General features: G+C 43.3%; 1 long non-coding RNA gene across 1 annotated transcript in view; it reads left to right on the top strand.

Annotated features, from left to right (window-relative positions):
• The window catches only part of LOC126481261 (uncharacterized), a 583,716-nt gene that overhangs the window by 341,058 nt on the left and 218,375 nt on the right, over positions 1 to 24,283 (top strand). The window contains exon 2 of the long non-coding RNA XR_007587540.1: positions 9,523 to 9,784. This is a non-coding gene — a long non-coding RNA (uncharacterized LOC126481261). The remainder of the gene's footprint in view (positions 1 to 9,522; positions 9,785 to 24,283) is intronic.

Below are 24,283 nucleotides of genomic sequence, written 5' to 3'. Positions count from 1 at the left end.
ACACACACACTCATATATGAAACAACCAATCACAGTTGCCCATGCTCAAAAGCATCCGAACTCTCGAACGCTCTGTATACAGATAAATGTAGACACTATTTGATAGTTAATATCTTTGGAACAAAATGACACATCGTCGCAATTTTGCACCGTAGCATAGTCCATTGTTTTTTTTTTTTAACAGGACCGGCGCGCGTTTTCCAGCAGACGACAGTGCAGCTATGAATGAAGTAAAATTGTCGTTTGAGTAAAGCAAGGCCATATTTAAGTGGTACTGGAAGTATGAAAACATGATGGAGATGCATCAGAAATGACGTAATGTGAACGAAACTCAACCACCAACGCGTACAACAATTTATCATATTCGGGATAAATTTGAAGCCGACGGTACTGTTCAGTATGAGCATAAGGAAAGGTCTGGCCGACCAAAACATCAACAAGCCCAGCTTCCACCCCTGATGAGTTGCGATGTTTTACTAGGTCACTCCAAAAATCAGTGAAGCAGGGTGCACATGAAACGAGGTAAGCCGATGAAGCGTACGGCGAATTCTGGAGGCTGCAAACTGGAAAGTGTACATTCCAAGATCGCTGCACGGTATGAACGAGAGCGACCCAGATCGAAGGATGGAGTACTGCGAGTGCTTTGAAGGCATGCTTCGCAAGGATGAACGGTTTGAAGGGACGGTTATCTCGCCTGGCGAGGTGCAGTTAAAACTGAACGGTACTGTAAACCGCCGCAGCTGCGAGTACTGGGCACCTGAAAATCCTCACGTTCACGTGAACAAACGTGTTAATCTTCTGGGTATTAGTGTGTGGTGTGGTCTGTCTTCGCGCTGTTTGAGTGGCCCATTCTTCTTGAAGGTACCGTAACTGGTGGGGTGTGCCTTCATACGCTGCAAACATCGATTTTACCTGCCATCCGGGAGGTGTTTGTATAGTAAAGATTTTAGCTACAACAAGATGGCGCTACGCCTCACTACTAAAGAGATGTCAGTGCCTACTTTGGATGAGAATCCACCTGGATGATTGAATAGGTCGAAGAGGAGCTGTTGAGTAACCGTCACGCTCTCCAGACTTCAAACCTCTTGACTTCTGCCTATGGAGGATCTTGAAAAATTAAGTTTATCAGCAGAAGCCAGCTATACTGAACGAGCTACGAGAAACCATCGAGGCATCCTATGCAGCTATCACACCGGCAACATAGCCGTAGTTCGGTCAACAGTTCAGTCTCATCGACGTTGTTTGGTTGCTAATGGGGGTCACTTTGGACGCATAAAGTAACTTTCGCCCCCCCCCTCCCTCCCCCCTCCCCCAGTGCAAGAATTGTAACGGTATGTCATTTTTTACCACAAATATTGACTGTCAAAGAGTGTCTACATTTTTCTGGCTCCTCTGCGTTTTTTGCTCAATGTTCAAAAGCATTTATCTAAAAAGTTGCATAAAAGCATGTAAATTGCAGTTTTATAAGCCCTGCTCACAGGTATCCAAAATGTCTGATTTTTCTTTTGTGCCTTAGTTATCCAAAAAAATACGTAAAATGTATAAAAATGCTGTATTTGCAAGTACTTTGGGAGGTGCTCAAAAGTATGCAAATGCTATGATTTTTTTTGGTGCCATATTCAACCAACAAATTACGTAAATGTGTAAATTGCACTATTACAAAGTATTTTACTGGGTGCTCAAAGATATCTGAGAGCTAGCTGTGATGTGCATCATATTTACCTAAAAAATACGTAAAACAGCACTTGCGTACATGCAAAGTTCGAATGAAGCCCCGAATCACTTATTTTCCACGTCTAAATTATTCTGCAGTGTTTGTCGAGAGCCACAAGGCAAGTAGGCCGTTATGAGGAGGCCTGAACGTTCTGCTTGCTCAGACAAGTCTCGCATCCAGTCAGCGTATTGTGACACACATGCTCATTAGGCGCCGACAAGACTGAATTCGCTGACTGAGCGTGTTGCTTGTTCTGAAAAGTCCCATATCCGATCAGCACAGAATGACACGCAGGCCATATTGCAAAACACACATGGGCGCTACTGCAAGTCTAACTTAGAGCCTAAAGTGCATTAAGAATTAATAAAGTAGGGAATGACTATATTTTATGCTCGCCAAAAGCAATTCATCCATACGTCCTAGAACTCAGAGCAACTTGACTAGAATGAAAATGCTATTTGTTGATCGTCAAATGGCGAATGTCCTGAAATAACCTCTGGAAAGGTGGAGCTGTCGAGATATGTTTCCTCAAGAACTATCATCATCATCATCGTCATTATCTTACCCAGTCTTGGTTGAATCAGCAAGGATCTGGCTACACATAAGACTTTTCATATGCATCTTACAACTGAGTCTTTAACTTAATGTTGCAATGCCATTGTAAAATTCCTCTGACAAAATTTTCAAGGCAAGTTGATGTTTTTTTTTTTTGCGTAAGATGATGCAGTTTCTGGGCAAACTGACACGTTTTCCGGGTAAGCTAATACATTTCTGGGGAAACTTTATACATTTTTGGGGTAAGTTGGTATAGTTTTGAAGCAAGTTGATACATTTATCTGGGCAAGTGGCTACTTTTTGGGGCAGCTAGATACGTTTTTTTGTGCAGGTAGACATTTTGAGCTAACCTGATCGTTTTTCAGGCAATATGATATACACTCCTGGAAATTGAAATAAGAACACCGTGAATTCATTGTCCCAGGAAGGGGAAACTTTATTGACACATTCCTGGGGTCAGATACATCACATGATCACACTGACAGAACCACAGGCACATAGACACAGGCAACAGAGCATGCACAATGTCGGCACTAGTACAGTGTATATCCACCTTTCGCATCAATGCAGGCTGCTATTCTCCCATGGAGACGATCGTAGAGATGCTGGATGTAGTCCTGTGGAACGGCTTGCCATGCCATTTCCACCTGGCGCCTCAGTTGGACCAGCGTTCGTGCTGGACGTGCAGACCGCGTGAGACGACGCTTCATCCAGTCCCAAACATGCTCAATGGGGGACAGATCCGGAGATCTTGCTGGCCAGGGTAGTTGACTTACACCTTCTAGAGCACGTTGGGTGGCACGGGATACATGCGGACGTGCATTGTCCTGTTGGAACAGCAAGTTCCCTTGCCGGTCTAGGAATGGTAGAACGATGGGTTCGATGACGGTTTGGATGTACCGTGCACTATTCAGTGTCCCCTCGACGATCACCAGTGGTGTACGGCCAGTGTAGGAGATCGCTCCCCACACCATGATGCCGGGTGTTGGCCCTGTGTGCCTCGGTCGTATGCAGTCCTGATTGTGGCGCTCACCTGCACGGCGCCAAACACGCATACGACCATCATTGGCACCAAGGCAGAAGCGACTCTCATCGCTGAAGACGACACGTCTCCATTCGTCCCTCCATTCACGCCTGTCGCGACACCACTGGAGGCGGGCTGCACGATGTTGGGGCGTGAGCGGAAGACGGCCTAACGGTGTGCGGGACCGTAGCCCAGCTTCATGGAGACGGTTGCGAATGGTCCTCGCCGATACCCCAGGAGCAACAGTGTCCCTAATTTGCTGGGAAGTGGCGGTGCGGTCCCCTACGGCACTGCGTAGGATCCTACGGTCTTGGCGTGCATCCGTGCGTCGCTGCGGTCCGGTCCCAGGTCGACGGGCACGTGCACCTTCCGCCGACCACTGGCGACAACATCGATGTACTGTGGAGACCTCACGCCCCACGTGTTGAGCAATTCGGCGGTACGTCCACCCGGCCTCCCGCATGCCCACTATACGCCCTCGCTCAAAGTCCGTCAACTGCACATACGGTTCACGTCCACGCTGTCGCGGCATGCTACCAGTGTTAAAGACTGCGATGAAGCTCCGTATGCCACGGCAAACTGGCTGACACTGACGGCGGCGGTGCACAAATGCTGCGCAGCTAGCGCCATTCGACGGCCAACACCGCGGTTCCTGGTGTGTCCGCTGTGCCGTGCGTGTGATCATTGCTTGTACAGCCCTCTCGCAGTGTCCGGAGCAAGTATGGTGGGTCTGACACACCGGTGTCAATGTGTTCTTTTTTCCATTTCCAGGAGTGTATTTCAGGGGCAACCTGATAGATTTTTGGAGCAAGTTCATATATTTTCAGGGGCAAACGCACACAGTGTAAGTGTGAATAGAAGATCAAAGCGTTGCATACAACACTTCCATATTTGGCACATCTGACGCCGTACACATGCGGTAAGGAGCTGTTTGCTATGCTGTGAGAGTGTGGTGTTTTACACTGATTAGCCAAAACATTACAACCACTGTCCACCGCACTCTGGATGCCGCCTGGTGGCCTTGCGGGCATGTGACGCGGTAACAAAAGTACGCAAGTGAGCAGATACACGTGGGATCACCCTAGCGAAGATATGGGCTGCAAATGGGGAAATCCATTGAGATAAGCGACTCTGACCAAGGACAGATTATTACTGCGCAAAGCCTGTGAAAGAGTATCTCGAAAACGGCGAAACTGGTCGAATTTTAACGTTCTACTGTCGTGAGCATCTACGGAAAGAGGTAGAAGAACAATGAGAATACCACTAGGCGCTGAATGGTTGGACGTCCAACATTCCTCACAGAACGTGTGAATAGGAGAATTGTTTGCTCTGTAAAGTAGGACCTCTGATACGCAGAATCAGTGAAGTAATTCGCTCCAAAGTCCAACAAACAAGCTATTAAGCAGGTTGTCATAATGTTTTGGTTCATCTATGTACACTGAGTAATTTTATTACATGTTGGTGTGATTTAATACTTGATTATGGGAAACACAGTCCGTAAATGTTTTACAGAGCCTTAGTTCTGACTGGTAAACGTTTTATAGAGCCTTGGTACCAAGGTTCCAATTGCAGCAGTTTTTTTTCTTACCCTCTACGAGGTCGAACCATCTATAATAACTGCTGATCAAAAGCGTCGTTTAGATTGTCTTCGCTCCACCTAAACGGATGGTGAAAAACGCTGGATGATAGAACAAAAAAAAAAAAAAAAATGTTCAAATGTGCGTGAAATCTTATGGGTCTTAACTGCTAAGGTCATCAGTCCCTAAGCTTACACACTACTTAACCTAAATTATCCTAAGGACAAACACACACACCCATGCCCGAGGGAGGACTCGAACCTCCGCCGGGACCAGCCGCACAGTCCCTGACTGCAGTGCCCAAGACCGCTCGGCTAATCCCGCGTCAGCATAGTACACAGCATCACACTGGACAACTTTTACATGATTAGATACCTTGTAACACCTACATGTTTAATTTGAAGATGTTACACCAAGAGTAGGCCTAAATAATTGTATTCAGAATACAAATTTGGTGATGCATTTGTTTAGCATTTTATCCTAATTAAATTATTTCAGTTTTTTAGGACTGGCTTTAAATGTAAACTGTCTGTTAAGGTATGGAAACAGTAAACCTTAGAGTACACAATCATGTTTTAGACATAAATTTGGGGAATATGTGCGTGTGTGTGTATGTGTAAAATAACATCGTGACACTTGTAAACATTGTGATATTCGACGTAAACACTACATTTCTTGTTTCTCATGAATTTTTGCAGACATTTTACACTTGCATAGAATGCCGTGACGTTTTAAAAGTGTAATCGGTGTGGAAAATAATTAATTTGAGGGTCTGTTGTGTCTTACACTATGGTGCAGGAATCAGACTTTGAATATTTACAAGTTCAGTAATCTGTTGATGAAGACGCGATAGGAGCTTAATGCAGCAGTTGATTTAATTTAGCGTTTTCGAAGTTTTTCGGAATAGTAGTTTATGTAACACTCACGTTCGGCAGCTATACTACAAATTCGTTAATTGCATGAGTAGCTCTTGGGCTATGGACTACTTGTATACGCAACAGAACGTTCGTCTCATTGTAACTATCCAACAATACAGGACCGAAGTTTGAATATTACACTCTACCTCCAGCTTAGGCAAATGAAGCAAATAGGTTGGTTCTTTTTTAATCGTGTGTGGTCTATGATGTGGCTTAAGGAGCTTATGGAGGCACCATTTAGTTCACGGCCGATTCCTTAGAAAACACGAAAGAAATGGGTTTTTTGTCCCAAAATCTAGCCGCCGATTCCAAGAAGATTATGCATAGCAAATGAACGAAATTTATACGTCATATTTATAAAATGTCGATCTCGAATAGCCTTGAAGATTTTCTATATATCTTCATGCGTTTCCTAGATAAAGAGGTTCCAAATTACAATACTTGTACACGTAAAATATGCACTTATAATCCAGTCTGAGGCGAAATCTAAATAATAAATAACGGCAGAAAATGGCTCAAATTTTGACGGTATATTCTCTAGACACTTATCTAGGAGAGCCATCTTCCCACTAACAGAAATATTTATTCGTTGTCGAGAAACACCCCAGAAACGTGGTTTTTTAGTACAAAACCGAGCTTGCGGATCCAAAGACGAGTATGATGTCTGTGATTGTTACAAGATATTTCTAATATCCAGATCTCGAACAGTTTTGAAAATTTTGTTGATATCTTTTTCCGTTTCCGAGATACAGAGGTTCAAAGTTATCTTACTTCTGCACGTAAAACAAGAGTGTAATATCCTGTGAGGCGAAAACAATTTTTTTTAAGTGACGTGGCACCGAGAAATATGTTGTAATAAATCTGGTCTGAGGTTAAAATTAGTTTTGTGTTACTTCAAAAATGGTTCAGATGGTTCTGAGCACTATGGGACTTAACATCCGAGGTCATCAGTCCCTTAGAACTACATACAGCTAACTAACCTAAGGACATCACACACATCCATGCCCGAGGCAGGATTCGAACCTGCAACCATAGCGGTCGCGCGGTTCCAGACTGAAGCGCCTAGAACCGCTCGGCCGCTTCGGCCGCCTGTGTTACTTCAGTTTCACACAAGTAAACTATCAACATTCATAAAGTTCTTTTTACCTGAGTGACAAGCACTGTTGTAGCATGGAAAAGAAGGGAACCAGCGGAATAATGCTCGTGTCGGAGCACAAAAAAGGCTAATACTTTTCTGTTTTAAAAGAATTTAACTGAAAAGTGGGATACCAGTTGCCTCATTCTATCTTCCGCAACACCTTTAAAAATTTTCCCAAAAAGTTTTGCATGTGAACGTATTCGTGCTTTTTTATTGTGAAAGAGACGGAGACAGTGCCAGTGAAAATAGATGGAATAGTAATAAATACTGGACGACGGTAGACAATGTTTGTGGTATAGAAACAGCGAGGGAGACAATGGCAACATGGAAGAAAAAGAGGGACGCAGTGCCACTGGAACATAGTTGACAGTGGCAGAACGGTGCTAGGAGAAGAATGAAAGAGACAGCGCCAGTGCGACAGGAACGAAGAGAAGGAGAAGTGGGACTGGGTGAGAAATGGCGATGAGAGACAGAGTCTGTGTCAATAACAACGAGGAAGAGAGAGATAGTTACAGTGTGAAGAGAGGGCAGCAGTAGGAAGGAATGAATGAGATGGTAGCAGTGAAAGAGCAAGAGGAAGACAGTGACAGAGAGAGGGGACAGATGCAGTAGGAAGAGACTGTGGCTGTGAGACAGGAGACAGTGACAGAGAGACACTATGAGATAATGACAATGAGCTAGGCTGAATGAATGAACGAGAATGGACAAGAAGGAGTGGATGGATATGTGCAACTTATAGCGATGGGTTAGTGGATGTGAGCGACTTACAGTTAGGGGAGCTTGTGGGAGTGAGATGGGAGTTGCATGTCAAAAAGAGATCGAATATGTTCCCATGTCAAAGTTTTTGGGAAAATTTTTAAAGCTGCTGAGGAAGGCAGCTGGTACTCTGTATTTCATGCAGAGTCTTTTAATACAGGAGCATATTAGCCTTTTTTGTGCTCCGATATGAGCATTCTTCCGCTGGTTCTGTTTGACTGATTTTGATATCAGAAAACATCATGACGTGGTAATAACACTGTTTACTCTCGTCGACATGTACATCATATTACGCCGATCTGACAAGCGACTTGTCGGTACAAGCAAAATGCTCAGTCAGTGAGTTCAGTTTTGTCGGTACCTGCCTGCCTGTCTGCATACCTTGTGACCTTGTGACGCCTGACAAGCATTTCAGGACACTCTGGATGTGGAAAATAATGTATGGACCTACAAATGTGCATGTACGTAAGCGCTGCTTTACGTACTATTTGGATAAATACGATGGAACGAAGATCAGCGCATTCAGATGCTTTTGAGCACCTGTAAAGTAATTTGTAATAGTACAGTTTAAACCCTTTTCGTAAATTTTTTGTTGAAAATAGCGCAAAAACGATTCATAGCATTTGGATGCCTTTGAGCACCCTGTAAAACCGTTTGAAATACTACTGTTTACAACGTTTTCGTACTTTTTGTTGAATGTGGAGCAAAAAAGAAGTTCAGAGCGTTCCGATACATTTGAGCATGGCCAATTGTGACTGGTTGTTTCATTTTAATTTTGTGTGTATGCGTGAGTTTAAAGTCTGTGAATGCTACGTATTTTCGTTCGCACGCCTTTGAACTTGACATTTTTATACAGCATTCTAATACTACAGTGTGATTGGCTGGAGGTGAGGGAGGGACAGAACGCAACTGGGATAGTTCCGCCATTTGCGATTTTTAAATTCTTTTGAATTTTTTAAATTTCACATCTTGCATTTTTTAAATTTCCCATCAGTGCCGTCTTTGGTTTTTGAATTATATCTGCGCCTGTATATAGGCAAGCTCATGGCTCTCTGTTTAAGCAAGCCAATGCGCAAAGGTCGAAGTGCACCAGACATCAGGTAGCCCTAATGCCCATGTGCATTACATTTATTTGGGAAATTACTTCATCAGTCTATCTAGCAACCCACTTCACAAATAATTACCAGATTCTCTTACACTTACTCTAATCCGGTGGTGAATGTGGAAGTGCTGGAGGCGCACCTCCATGCTGTTTTTGTAACTGTAGATGTAGAAGGGCTGCAAGGAGGCCTGAGAAACATGATGCAGCGAGGGAGCTCTCCCTATTCTGCGCTCATAAGTAGCACACCGCGCCATCGCGGTACTCGGGAACCACAGCACCAAGTTAGGACACCTGAAGATGGGCTTATAAGAACCCGAAACGAGTCGTGTGATAATAAAACAACTTTACAACAGAAGCGGTATTTTCAACCTCTAGTTTTTTTTTTTTTTTTTTTTTTTTTTTTTTTTTTTTTTTTTGCTAATCCCATTTTGTTTTTCATTGTTCGTTGCATTTGTTCCGGCCGGACGTCCCATGACACCTGTTCAAGTTCATCGTTGATCCGTACACTCAGTTTTTTTTTTTTTTATTACACAAGGCAGCTAACCCTCTGACCGAACTCGCTGAGCTACCGTGCCAGCTAGAAAAGCTAAAAAGAAAAGAAAAATCTACAAACTAGAAATGATTAAGAAGCCAGTGTTTCCGTTACACCGGAGCTTCTGACAGCTAGTAAGTACGTAGCACTGTCTTGCCCGTGTTTGTTCCACACACTGTAAGCTGGGTTGTGTTCCGTGTGTTGCAGGTTGCCGCCGACGCAGGCGGCACGCAGAGCCAGCTGGTTCGCAGACAAGCGCGTCATCCGTGGCGTGGCGCGGTGCGGCCGCTATTCCTGGTGTTTACTTTCGGCGCATCGCAGCGCACAGTAGGAATCGCTTTATTTCGGGGCGCACTGAGGCGCTGCTGGCACCGCCGGCAGTAAAGCGTATCAGCAAGGCTCAAGTATTTTCGGCAGTCGGACTTCACCGGCGTGCTCCGCCCGGCGAGACGACGTCTTTCGTAAAAAGGTAAATATGTGTGGAATTTCTTTTCTTAAATGTTCCCTGCTGTCCGTTATTTAGCGACCTCAGAAAAGGCATTTGATCTGTTATCAGTTTGATGTCGGACGGCTGATGTTGCATGCGTGTTCACAAACAAGTGAATAGCATGACACTTCCTGGCAGATTAAAACTGTGTGCCGGACCGAGACTCGAATTCGGGAACTTTGCCTTTAGCGGGCAAGTGCTCTACCAACTGAGCTACCCAAGCACGACTCACGCCCCTTCCTCACAGCTCCACTTCCGCCAGTTTTTTTTTTTTTTTTGGTCATCAGTCTACTGACTGGTTTGATGCGGCCCGCCACGAATTCCTTTCCTGTGCTAACCTCTTCATCTCAGAGTAGCACTTGCAACCTACTTCCTCAATTATTTGCTTGACGTATTCCAATCTCTGTCTTCCTCTACAGTTTTTGCCCTCTACAGCTCCCTCTAGTACCATGGAAGTCATTCCCTCATGTCTTAGTAGATGTCCTATCATCCTGTCCCTTCTCCTTATCAGTGTTCCACATATTCCTTTCCTCTCCGATTCTGCGTAGAACCTCCTCATTCCTTACCTTATCAGTCCACCTAATTTTCAACATTCGTCTATAGCACCACATCTCAAATGCTTCGATTCTCTTCTGTTCCGGTTTTCCCACAGTCCATGTTTCACTACCATACAATGCTGTACTCCAGACGTACATCCTCAGAAATTTCTTCCTCAAATTAAGGCCGGTATTTGATATTAGTAGACTTCTCTTGGCCAGGAATGCCTTTTTTGCGATAGCGAGTCTGCTTTTGACGTCCTCCTTGCTCCGTCCGTCATTGGTTATTTTACTGCCTAGGTAGCAGAATTCCTTAACTTCATTGACTTCATGACCATCAATCCTGATGTCAAGTTTCTCGCTGTTCTCATTTCTACTACTTCTCATTACCTTCGTCTTTCTCCAATTTACTCTCAAACCATACTGTGTACTCATTAGACTGTTCATTCCGTTCAGCAGATCATTTAATTCTTCTTCACCTTCACTCAGGATAGCAATGTCATCAGCGAATCGTATCATTGATATCCTTTCACCTTGTATTTTAATTCCACTCCTGAACCTTTCTTTTATTTCCATCATTGCTTCCTCGATGTACAGATTGAAGAGTATGGGCGAAAGGCTACAGCCTTGTCTTACATCCTTCTTAATACGAGCACTTCGTTCTTGATCGCCCACTCTTATTACTCCCTCTTGGTTGTTGTACATATTGTATATGACCCGTCTTTCCCTATAGCTTACTCCTACTTTTTTCAGAATCTCGAACAGCTTGCATCATTTTATATTGTCGAACGCTTTTTCCAGGTCGACAAATCCTATGAAAGTGTCTTGATTTTTCTTTAGCCTTGCTTCCATTATTAGCCGTAACTTCAGAATTGCCTCTCTCGTCCCTTTACTTTTCCTAGAGCCAAACTGATGGTCACCTAGCGCATTCTCAATTTTCTTTTCCATTCTTCTGTATATTATTCTTGTAAGCAGCTTAGATGCATGAGCTGTTGAGCTGATTGTGCGATAATTCTCGCACTTGTCAGCTCTTGCCGTCTTCGGAATTGTGTGGATGATGCTTTTCCGAAAGTCAGATGGTATATCGCCAGACTCATATTCTACACACCAACGTGAATAGTCGTTTTGTTGCCACTTCCCCCAATGATTTTAGAAATTCTGATGGAATTTTATCTATCCCTTCTGCCTTATTTGACCGTAAGTCCTCCAAAGCTCTTTTCAACTCCGATTCTAGTACTGGATCCCCTATCTCTTCTAAATCGACTCCTGTTTCTTCTTCTATCACATCAGACAAATCTTCACCCTCATAGAATCTTTCAATGTATTCTTTCCACCTATCTGCTCTCTCCTCTACATTTAACAGTGGAATTACCGTTGCACTCTTAATGTTACCACCGTTGCTTTTAATGTCACCAAAGGTTGTTTTGACTTTCCTGTTTGCTGAGTCTGTCCTTCCGACAATCATATCTTTTTCGATGTCTTCACATTTTTCCCGCAGCCATTTCGTCCTAGCTTCTCTGCACTTCCTATTTATTTCATTCTTCACCGACTTGTATTTCTGTATTCCTGATTTTCCCGGAACATGTTTGTACTTCCTCCTTTCATCAATCAACTGAAGTATTTCTTCTGTTACCCATGGTTTCTTCGCAGCTACCTTCTTTATACCTATGTTTTCCTTCCCAACTTCTGTGATGGCCCTTTTTAGAGATGTCCATTCCTCTTCAACTGTACTGCCTACTGCGCTATTCCTTATTGCCGTATCTATAGCGTAAGAGAACTTCAAACGTATCTCGTCATTCCTTAGTACTTCCGTATCCCACTTCTTTGCGTATTGATTCTTCCTGACTAATGTCTTTAACTTCAGCCTACTCTTCATCACTACTATATTGTGATCTGAGTCTATATCTGCTCCTGGGTACGCCTTACAATCCAGTATCTGATTTCGGAATCTCTGTCTGACCATGATGTAATCTAATTGAAATCTTCCCGTATCTCCCGGCCTTTTCCAAGTATACCTCCTCCTCTTGTGATTCTTGAACAGGGTATTCGCTATTACTAGCTGAAACTTGTTACAGAACTCAATTAGTCTTTCTCCTTTTTCATTCCTAGTCCCAAGCCAATATTCTCCTGTAACCTTTTCTTCTACTCCTTCCCCTACAACTGCATTCCAGTCGCCCATGACTATTAGATTTTCGTCCCCCTTTACATACTGTATTACCCTTTCAATATCCTCATACACTTTCTCTATCTGTTCATATTCATCAACTATCGTTGTCGGTGTTGGTTTGCTGTCGATTCTGATTAGAACAACCCGGTCACTGAACTGTTCACAGTAACACACCCTCTGCCCTACCTTCCTATTCATAACGAATCCTACACCTGTTATACCATTTTCTGCTGCTGTTGATATTACCCGATACTCATCTGACCAGAAATCCTTGTCTTCCTTCCACTTCACTTCACTGACCCCTACCATATCTAGATTGAGCCCTTGCATTTCCCTTTTCAGATTTTCTAGTTTCCCTACCACGTTCAAGCTTCTGACATTCCACGCCCCGACTCGTAGAACGTTATCTTTTCGTTGATTATTCAATCTTTTTCTCATGGTAACCTCCCCCTTGGCAGTCCCCTCCCGCAGATCCGAATGGGGGACTATTCCGGAATCTTGTGCCAATGGAGAGATCACCATGACACTTCTTCAATTACAGGCCACATGTCCTGTGGATACACGTTACGTGTCTTTAATGCAATGGTTTCCATTGCCTTCTGCATCTTCATGTCGTTGATCATTGCTGATTCTTCCGCCTTTAGGGGCAATTTCCCACCCCTAGGACAAGAGAGTGCCCTGAACCTCTATCCGCTCCTCCGCCCTCTTTGACAAGGCCGTTGGCAGAATGAGGCTGACTTCTTATGCCGGAAGTCTTCAGCCGCCAATGCTGATTATTTTTCAAAATTTAGGCATTGGTGGGGATCGAACCCGGGACCGAAGACGTTTTGATTATGAATCAAAGACGCTACCCCTAGACCACGGGTGTAGTCTGCCAGTACATCTGTGTTTACGAGGGATGAGCCGTGCTTGGGTAGCACAGTTGGTAGAGCACTTGCCTGCGATAGGCAGAGGTCCCGAGTTCGAGTCTCGGTCCGGCACACAGTTTTAATCTGCCAGGAAGTTTCATATCAGCGCACACTCCGCTGCAGAGTGAAAATCTCATTCTGGAATAGCTTGCCATTTGTAGAATTTTGAACATGTTTTATGCTCGCGTATTATGACATTTCTCCTACGTAGGAATCAACGTGGATTCCGAAAACAACGATAGTGCGACACCTGGCTCTCTTTGTTCGCCCCTCCTCCCTCCCCTTCCCCCACACGAGAGACAGAAAGCAGTAGATTCAGGCGTTCAAGTGGATGCCGTGTTCCTTGACTTCCGGTAGGCGCTGGACACGGTTCCACACTGCCACCTAAAGAACAAAATAGGAGTGCACGGAATCTCAGACCAACTACGTGATAGGAGTGAAGAGCTTCTAGCAAACAGAACACAGCATTACATTCTAAATGGAGAGGGGTCTTCAAATGTAGAATATTTTCTTATAGAAGTGGCCTAGTAAAGAAGTCAGAAGTTCCGCGATGCTTTTCGCGTATGATTCTGTCGCATGCAGACAGTTAACACCTCTAGGAAGTTGTTGCAAAATGCGGAAAGACTTGCAGCAGATCGACGCTTCGTGCAGAGAGTGACAACTGAACCTCAACATTAACAAATGCAACTAACTGTGAATACATTGACAGAAGTACCGTTACGCAATTGGGGAAAAATCGCTGGAAGCAGTTACTTCTATAAAATATCTAGGAGTATGCGTATGGGGCTATTTGAGGTCGAACGACTACTTATGGGTAATCACGGGTAATGCAGAGTCACGGGTAATGGAGATGTCAGAACGAAATTTATCGGAATAATCCTCAGGAAATGCAGTCCATGAACAAAGGAAGCAGCTTAAAAAACACTCCTCCGTCCAATACCAAAATATTGCCCATCAGCCTCAGATCCGCACCAGTTAGCATTGATAGACAAATCAGAGAAGATCCAAAGAAGAGCAGCATGTTTCGTTACAGGTTCATTTGGTAACCGCGAACGAGTCACGGTCAACCCAGTGGCAGACGCTGCAAGGCAGGTGTTCTGCATCACGATATGGTCTACTACAAAAATTCCGAGAACTTACGTTCCTAGAACAGTCAACCATTATATTGTTTCCTCCATCGTATATCTCACGAAAAGATCATGATAAAATTGGAGAGATTGGAAGCCAACACGGTTGCGTACCACCAATCGTTTCCCCGTTAGCATTCAAAACATCAATTGAGTTCCAGAATGAGATTTTCACTCTGCAGCGGAGTGTGCACTGATATGAAATTTCCTGGCAGATTAAAACTGTGTGCCGGACCGAGACTCGAACTCGGGACCTCTGCCTTTCGGGGGCAAGTGCTCTACCAACTGAGCTACCCAAGTACGACTGACGCCCCGTCCTCACAGCTTTACTTCCGCCAGTACCTCGTCTCCAACCGTCCAAACTTTACAGATGCTCTCCTGCGAACCTCAGTTGGTAGAGCATTTGCCCGCAAAAGGCAAAAGTCCCGAGTTCGAGTCTCGGTCCAGCGCACAGTTTTAATCTGCCAGGAAGTTTCATCAACTGATTTGATGGTTGGAGTGCTGGCATCACAGTTACAAGTAGTTTGCGTAAGCCAGTTACGCTGGTCACTGTTTCAAATGGTTCAAATGGCTCTGACCACTATGGGACTTGACATCTGAGATCATCAGCCCCCTAGACTTAGAACTACTTAAACCTAACTAACCTAAGGACATCACACACATCCATGCCCGAGGCAGGATTCGAGCCTGCGACCGTAGCAGTCGCGCGGTTCCGGACTGAAGCGCCTAGAACCGCTTTGCCACACCGGCTGGCATCAACTAAAGTCTTATGATAGCGCACTGAAGAGTCGAAACTGGTAGCTGCACAATAAATAAGATCATAAGGACGGCTGTAGCCGTTTTATTTTCTTACGCTATTGAACGGCTGTGGTCCCCAAGACCTCCAGTCAAAAGGATGGACATACAAAAACATAAATTGAGGTTAAAGGTCGCTTTTTAAATCACGTGAGCATTCAGGTAGCAGTTTTCTAGATATAAACCGATACATCTACTGTTTCACGTACTGAAGATGACACAAACACACACTAGGATTACAGAAGGACTAGTGTTGTAGCACCAGTATGTCCTAGTCGCGGTAGAGTCAGCAATAAAAAGATTGTCGCATGACAGACAACATGCACATGTCTACATGCTTTCCTCTTCCTTCCCCCCCCCCCCCCCCTGCCCACCCCGGCCCGAGCCCACACACACACACACACACACACACACACACACACACACACACACACACACACACAAACACGCACGCGCTCATCACCCACTTCAATCATTCTACTGACTTCCTACCGAAGTGAAGAAAAGGCTATGATAAAAATAAATTATATTCTTACTGTATTATATTTTAGTTTTTATTCATTCCAGAAAACCGCGATTGAATCATATCTTGCAGGTTGATGTGGAACAAAAGAGTGCTAGGGAGAGAGCTGAAACACTCACAGTGAGACAGTACTGCTGGGTTGGAAACAAACTGGTATGACCGCTGGTCTGAGCAAAGTTGTCTGCTAGCTTTTCTCGATTACGAAACAAATGTGTGTTTCGCCCCACATAATTCAGTTGTTCTACTGACACAGAGCGACTTTAGTCTACAACGGAGGTTCTAATTTGTCTTTCCTGTCTTCCTGAGCCGTGGTTACGCTGTTATAACTACTGTTAGTGCTCCTCCTTCTTAACTTCTTGTAATGAGTAATGTAGAGAGCATAGCGGATCAAGAATCCCAAAACAGAGACGTGGAACTAGCATAAAAAATCACGCAGATCTGTTTTTCTTTTTTAAACTTTGTATACGTCCATGTTATTTCAGCGGTGTTTACATTCTTCTCATCGCCACCATAAAACATAAGAAAATATACGATATTTGACGAAGTCCTTACAGTAGAATCATTCACGAAAATGAACTCCATCGTGATATTCGTCAGTGTTAATAAAAGAAAATGGGGATCAGGCACCTGTCTCTGACAGACAGGAAAATATGTGAGTGTTCTGAGTGTAATGAAATAGTATTGGTAATATTAGTGTTCCAGGTTGACCTGCAAGGTGTATTTGTATAAAACTAAGCGAGATGTTTTTGGCTCAAATGGCTCAAAGCACTATGGGACTTAACATCTATGGTCATCAGTCCCCTAGAACTTAGAACGACTTAAACCTAACTAACCTAAGGACAGCACACAACACCCAGCCATCACGAGGCAGAGAAAATCCCTGACCCCGCCGGGAATCGAACCCGGGAACCCGGGCGTGGGAAGCGAGAACGCTACCGCACGACCACGAGATGCGAGAGATGCTTTTCTCAGCCTCTACTTGTTACTTGTTTCACTATATTAATTTCTGAACCAGTTATGCATTTTTGTGTCTTCCAACATTTCTCCATGATTCTACGGCTAGCTTGCTTCTTCTTTTATCGTGCCACAATTATTTTCGGAGCGCTAATTATTTTGCCTTTTTCTGAACTATTAGTTGCCTTTAATGCATCTGCTTAGTCCATCCCTTTCCAGCCGGTAGAATGAACGTCATTTCCCTTTAACACCTACAGTTCCTCGCTTCTTCTGCTGCGTTTTTAATTTTGAAATATTATATGAGATTATATTTGTGGATAAATTTTGTTTAACTTGATTTACCCATTTCTTAACTCGTCCATTTTTCGTTTGGTTTCATGTCACTCACCACATTTTCCTATTTTGTGCTTTCGTTGTCATTTATATGTAGCGACTGTGCCAGACATATTTTACAGGATGTTATTTTTGTCTGCCCATACTATTTTTTCCCTCTGCTACTCCGTACAGCGCAATGACACCATTCCTGGATGTCACTGCAGACGTCCCATTCCATCGAACTGATGTCTTCGCATGCCATCTGACCTTTCCATTGCGCTACTGAAGGCTATTTGAAGACTGAGCGACAATTGGGACGTAATGCGCAGCCTTGTGATTTGACGGCGTCGAGTCTAGGAGCAGAGCTTTCAGCCACCCGCCAAGCGCGAGTGTCTGTGGCGCCAGACGGTTCTGCCGTCGCGACCCGAGGACGCCGCCGGCGTGGCGCCGCAATGCCGCGTTCCGGGACAGGCGGCGCGAATTTGCATCGAAATCGGGTAGTGCGGAAGGTCGGGATGCGCCGCCGCCTCTACTAGTTCAGCGGGGCAGGCGGCGGCCGCGGCCTCGTGACGTTTCTCCCAGAGCGCCACTGACCCTGGCTGGCGCGCTACTGCGGGCAGACAGAATCACGAGCTCGCTATTCTCCCTGTGGCACAGGGAAATCTCTCTAGGACTTGGTTGTACGGACGGGAAAAAGCGATCGGTTGCAACCGATGTACATATTTTAGTTCATATAATTGGAAGGACAAACAGCATTGGTCGTATTTTTTTTATTTTACTGTCCGCAACTCTACCATCTGGTGATCAAGATGTATGAAACAGGCGAAATACCATCAGACTTCAAGAAGAGTATAATAATTCCAATCCCAAAGAAAGCAGGTGCTGACAGATGTGAAAATTACCGAACAATCAGTTTAATAAGTCACGGATGCAAAATACTAACGCGAATTCTTTACAGACGAATGGAAAAACTGGTAGAAGCCGACCTCGGGGAAGATCAGTTTGGTTTCCGTAGAAATATAGGAAAAAGTGAGGCAATACTGACCCTACGACTTATCTTAGAAGCTAGATTAAGGAAAGGCAAACCTATGTTTCTAGCATTTGTAGACTTAGAGAAAGCTTTTGACAATGTTGACTGGAATACTCTCTTTCAAATTCTGAAGGTGGCAGGGGTAAAATACAGGGAGCGAAAGGCTATTTACAATTTGTACAGAAACCAGATGCCGGTTATAAGAGTCGAGGGACATGAAAGGGAAGCAGTGGTTGGGAAGGGAGTGAGAAAGGGCTGTAGCCTTTCCCCGATGTTATTCAATCTGTATATTGAGCAAGCAGTAAAGCAAACAAAAGAAAAATTCGGAGTTGGTATTAAAATCCATGGAGAAGAAATAAAAACTTTGAGGTTCGCCGATGACATTGTAATTCTGTCAGAGACAGCAAAGGACTTGGAAGAGCAGTTGAACGGAATGGACAGTGTCTTGAAAGGAGGATATAAGATGAACATCAACAAAAGCAAAACGAGGACAATGGAATGTAGTCGAATTAAGTCGGGTGATGCTGAGGGAATTACATTAAGAAATGAGACACTTAAAGTAGTAAATGAGTTTTGCTATTTGGGGAGCAAAATAACTGATGTAGACTGGCAATGGCAAGGAAAGCGTTTCTGAAGAACAAAAATTTGTTAACATCGAGTATAGATTTAAGTGTCAGGAAGTCGTTTCTGAAAGTATTTGTACGGAGTGTAGGCATGTATGGAAGTGAATCATGGACGAAACCTAGTTTAGACAAGAAGAGACTAGAAGCTTTCGAAATGTGGTGCTACAGAAAGATGCTGAAGATTAGATGGGTAGATCATATAACTAATGAGGAGGTATTGAATAGGATTCGAGAGAAGAGAAGTTTGTTGCACAACTTGACTAGAAGAAGGGATCGATTGGTAGGACATGTTCTGAGGCATAAAGGGGTCACCAATTTAGTATTGGAGGGCAGCGTGGAGGGTAAAAATTGTAGAGGGAGACCAAGAGATGAATACACTAAGCAGATTCAGAAGGATGTAGGTAGCAGTAGGTACTGGGAGATGAAGAACCTTGCACAGCATAGCGTAGCATGGAGAGCTGCATCAAACCAATCTCAGGACTGAAGACCACCACACACACATACGCAAAATCGATTTTCGGTCACTTAGTGACCATCCTCAGTGCTAGAAGTTAAAAATTTCACATAACGATCAGGGAGTATAAAACGTAAAATCACAACTATACCTGCGTATGAACATAACAGTTGGTAGGAACATACCTGTAATATACAATTAAAATTGGTAGGCACTGGTATTAACAAGCTTAGGGCGATCACATAAACTGAGGCCCCTGTTTACATGCACCTGTTCAGCAGACCTCGGTGTGACAGGGCTTGGAACGCCCTCTATGTGACATGTGTCACGTGAAGACTTAATATTACTGGTTTTGCGAGATATTAACACAAAATAACTCTTGTGCATTTGTGAATCATGAAGTAGTTCAAATTTGAAATGTACGTAAAAGACACAGCAGACGAAGTGGGAAGGAAACATCTAAAATACATTGGCGTATTGTTTTTTTTTAAAAAAAACCTTACAAAACATGAAACAGAATTGTATATTACAGGTATGTTCCTACCAACTGTTATGTTCATACGCAAGTGTAGTTGTGATTTTATGTTTTATACTCTCTGATCGTTACGTGAAATTTTTAGCTTCTAGCACTGAGGATGGTCACTAAATGACCGACAATCGATTTTGCGGATAATAATAATAAAAAAAAACGACCAATGCTGTTTCTCCTTCCAATTATATCCATTATCTGGTAGTGGTACACAGAACACTCCATGGAGTCGCCGATCAATATTTTAGTTCTGAATAACGGGTATTTTTCGGAATTTGTTTGTTCTCGGTTGTAACAGGTGTTTTTGTTTTTTACAAATAACCGAGTAAAGATACCAAAATACCAATTAGCCACAGCAGCACTGCTAACATTTTTCGTTTTTCAATAAACCTTTTTTAAAGAACGAGTAAATCTTATTCGTAAAATTTGCATTGCTTTGAACTGTTCCATTATTATACACTGAAGCGCCAAAGAAACTGGTGTAGAGGCATACTTGCTCAAATACAGAGATACGTAAACAGGAAGAAGATGGCGCTGAGATAGGCAACGCCTATATAAACCAACAAATGTCTGGCGCAATTGTAAGATCGCTTACTTCTGAGACAATGGGCGGGTTATCAAGATTTAATTGAGCTTGAACGTGGTGTTCTAGTCGGTCCACGAGCGATGGGGCACAGTATCTCCAAGGTAGCGAAGAAATGGCCATTTTGCCCTAGAACCATTCCACGAGTGTGCCGTGAACATCAGAAATCCGGTAAAATATCAAATCTCAGACATCACTACGGCTGGAAAAAGATCCTGCAAGAACGGACCAACGGCAACTGAAGAGAATCGTTGAACGTGGCAGAACTGCAGCCCTTCTCCAAATTGCTGCAGATTTCAATGCTTGGCCATCAATAAGTGTCAGCGGGCGAACCATTCAACGAAACATCATAGTATGGGCTTTTCGGAGCCGAAGGCCCATTCGTGTTGTAACCTCCTCCTCACTTATCGACCTTAATGACAGTGAAAAATTAAACCGAGTGTACCTAATGGAAATTTGGGAAAAGCAATCGTCGCCGAAGTTCATCTGTCGGTAGAGAGGGAGGAAAGGGTTACATCTAAATGAAAGGAAAAATACAAATGAAACTGGTGGAAATAAATTTTGAAAAGGAGTAAGGTTAATAAAGAAAGTAAATGTGCGGCCGTTACGTTAACAATTAACTAGTGGTAATTAGATATTTGAGATTTGGGCGAATTACGGTCGCCAGTCCTAAGGACAATTACTATAGTAACTTAAAAAGAAAGGTTATTACACATGTAATTAGCACTAGAAGCGTGGCAACTGAAGGTTGACACGTGTAGTGTGAAAACTGAAAGTTTGTCAGAAGTAATAAATTTCGATACACTCTGACTTAATTTAGCAAAAGAATTAATAAAACCGGAAAATTGAAAGTTAATTTAGTGACTGAAATTAATAGTGAGCTTTGTTTGTGAAGCACATCGAAATTCAGTAAAATAAGGTTAGTCTTGGGCTACCTCAACAATCGTTTCAAAAGCTACTTGAATCTACGCAATTTAGAAATAAGAGATTTAACTTTGAACTTGAATTAAATGATTCTGAACAATTAACAATAGCAAAATTTAGTACGTACCAAGCTGAGCTGCAGTCACAGGTAAGCTAAAATATGCTAACAAAACTCGCACTCTTAATTTGTGCTTGTGTAATCTAAATATTGTAGCCAGCTATGAATACTTTAACTGAACTTTGAAATTAAAGCAGTGAAATCGAATGATGCTGGCGTTTGAATTTCAACGACACTCGGGTTCATTCTGGAAAAGGAAGGGACCCTGCTTGGTAATGCAATTGGGACAATGAGCAACAAAGGTTCGTGCTATGTTGCTGTAATTTAGTTATGAAAATGGAACAGTTTGAAAGGCTGAGGTCTGCCATACAATACTAAAACTTTACGTGCTTCCAGTCTTCCTTGTTGGTTGATTGAAGGTTTGAAGCCGTCGATCGAGGAGGTGGCGACATTCACTCATTGTCGGCCGTCGCTGTTGCAGTAGCTGGATGTTGGCGCGCCTTCTTCTCGACACGGTCACCAGGCGAAACGGGCTGTTGATGTGCGCCAGCTAATGCTTCCCGTCCGCGATACCGTGTCAGAAACTATCATAGCAAGTCGAGCGCAATTACATGCTGCCCAACCCCGAAAGCGCGGCAACTCGACGGAGCGTCACACAACACACCTGCTCCACTGCACCACCCCAGCCAGACTCCCCTCTGCCCGCGCTCCACGCGACCGAGTTAACACTACCAAAGATCCTAAACACTTTCGTTCTCCACTCGACCTATCGATATATTCGTTCGATAGCATAGTTTTCCCTAGGCCAGACCCAGCGTATAAATACAAATAATATTCGCAAAACAAACCAATTATACATCGACATAAATGCATATATATATATATATATATATATATATATATATATATATATATTAATAGTGAGCTTTGTTTGTGAAGCACATCGAAATTCAGTAAAATAAGGTTAGTCTTGGGCTACCTCAACAATCGTTTCAAAAGCTACTTGAATCTACGCAATTTAGAAATAAGAGATTTAACTTTGAACTTGTATTAAATGATTCTGAACAATTAACAATAGTAAAATTTAGTACGTACCAAGCTGAGCTGCAGTCACAGGTAAGCTAAAATATGCTAACAAAACTCGCACTCTTAATTTGTGCTTGTGTAATCTAAATATTGTAGCCAGCTATGAATACTTAAATTGAACTTTGAAATTAAAGCAGTGAAATCGAATGATGCTGGCGTTTGAATTTCAACGACACTCGGGTTCATTCCGGAAAAGGAAGGGACCCTGCTTGGTAATGCAATTGGGACAATGAGCAACAAAGGTATATATATATATATATATATATATATATATATATATATATATATATATATATACACAAATTGTGGTGTCACCGCCAGACACCACACTTGCTAGATGGTAGCCTTTAAATCGGCCGCGGTCCATTAGTATTCGCCGGACCCGCGTGTCGCCACTGTCAGTGATTGCAGACCGAGCGCCGCCACACGGCAGGTCTAGAGAGACTTACTAGCACTCGCCCCAGTTGTACAGCCGACGTTCATAGCAATGGTTCACTGACAACTACGCTCTCATTTGCCGAGACGATAGTTAGCATAGCCATCAGCTACGTCATTTGCTACGACCTAGCAAGGCGCCATAGCATTTGATATTGACATTCTAACATGTACCGTCAAGAGCGATGTACACCAATTGTGGATTAAAGTTAAGTATTATATCAACTACGTACTTTATTTGCTACTATTAATTCCCTTAACTGTTCCAGACTTCGCGCCAGTCAGCGTGTAATTAAACGCGTGCATTTCGGCCTCCTCTAGCAACACATTGTTGGCACTTATGCCAACACTTCACAAATAGTAAAACAATTACAATATACAAAGACACAGAAATGTTATATCTTCAGGTAACAAAATAAGGAAAAAAAATTGCAGTGCAATAGATGGAAATATGAGGATATGCATTTCCGGCGTTACAGTGTGTCCTTGATGACTGCACGACACAAAGCTTTACGCCTCGCCTGGGCCCGTCAACACCGACATTGGACTGTTAATGTTTGGAAACATGTTGCCTCGTACATTGTGCATTTCTACTGACTTGGGCAATGCTAACAGTTTCGCTGGTCACCAAACTCTCCAGACATGAACATTATTGAGCATATCTGGGATGCCTTGCAAGTGCTGTTCAGAAGGGATCTCCACCCCTTCGTAGTCTTACGGACTTATGTACAGCCCTGCAGGGTTCATGGTGCCAGCTACCTCCAGCACAGCTTCAGACATTAGTCGAGTCTATGCCACGTTGTGTTGTGGCACTTCTGATTGCTCCCCGGAGCTCTACACGATATTAAGCAGGTGTACCAGTTTCTTTGGCTCTTCAGTGTATAAAATGGGAAAAACGATCAGTACTTGGTCTATTACATGGCACGCGTGTACATACAGTGTACAACACTTGGTCAATCTGGGCTCTATGGTAACTTCGTACTGTAGTCGTCAGACATAATTTGTATTAGAGAATGGTACCATTCCTAGTCTGAAAGTATTTTGCGAGGTGCGGTATCAGTGAAATACAATGCTCCATTTTCCTTAAAAGATTAAAACCGGGAGGAATGCGCAACCAACCTGTGACATAATATGAGGAAAAAAATCTAAAACTTAACAGTTCATTCATAGTTTACAATAAAAGTAGGAAGCAGCTGGTCTGCCGCCCATGTCTACATAACATTCCTTTATTTGTATGTAGCGCTTGAAAACAGACGAACTGACGGACAAAATAGAGTTCTCCAACTTTAGTTTTCACCCTTTAGCATAGATTAGAAACAGTAGCAGAATACTGGTGACTGTTTGTAGTAGTCAACCACTTTAACACTTTTCAGAAAAGCAGCCAGCGGTGAACAGACTAAGTTTTCGTCTATTTGCATGTTTAAAGTAATATTT

Source organism: Schistocerca serialis, chromosome 5, assembly GCF_023864345.2.
Source record: "Schistocerca serialis cubense isolate TAMUIC-IGC-003099 chromosome 5, iqSchSeri2.2, whole genome shotgun sequence".
In the NCBI taxonomy this organism is placed as follows: domain Eukaryota; kingdom Metazoa; phylum Arthropoda; class Insecta; order Orthoptera; family Acrididae; genus Schistocerca; species Schistocerca serialis.
Note: the sequence above shows the minus strand (reverse complement) of the source record. Positions and strands in the feature narration are given on the sequence as shown.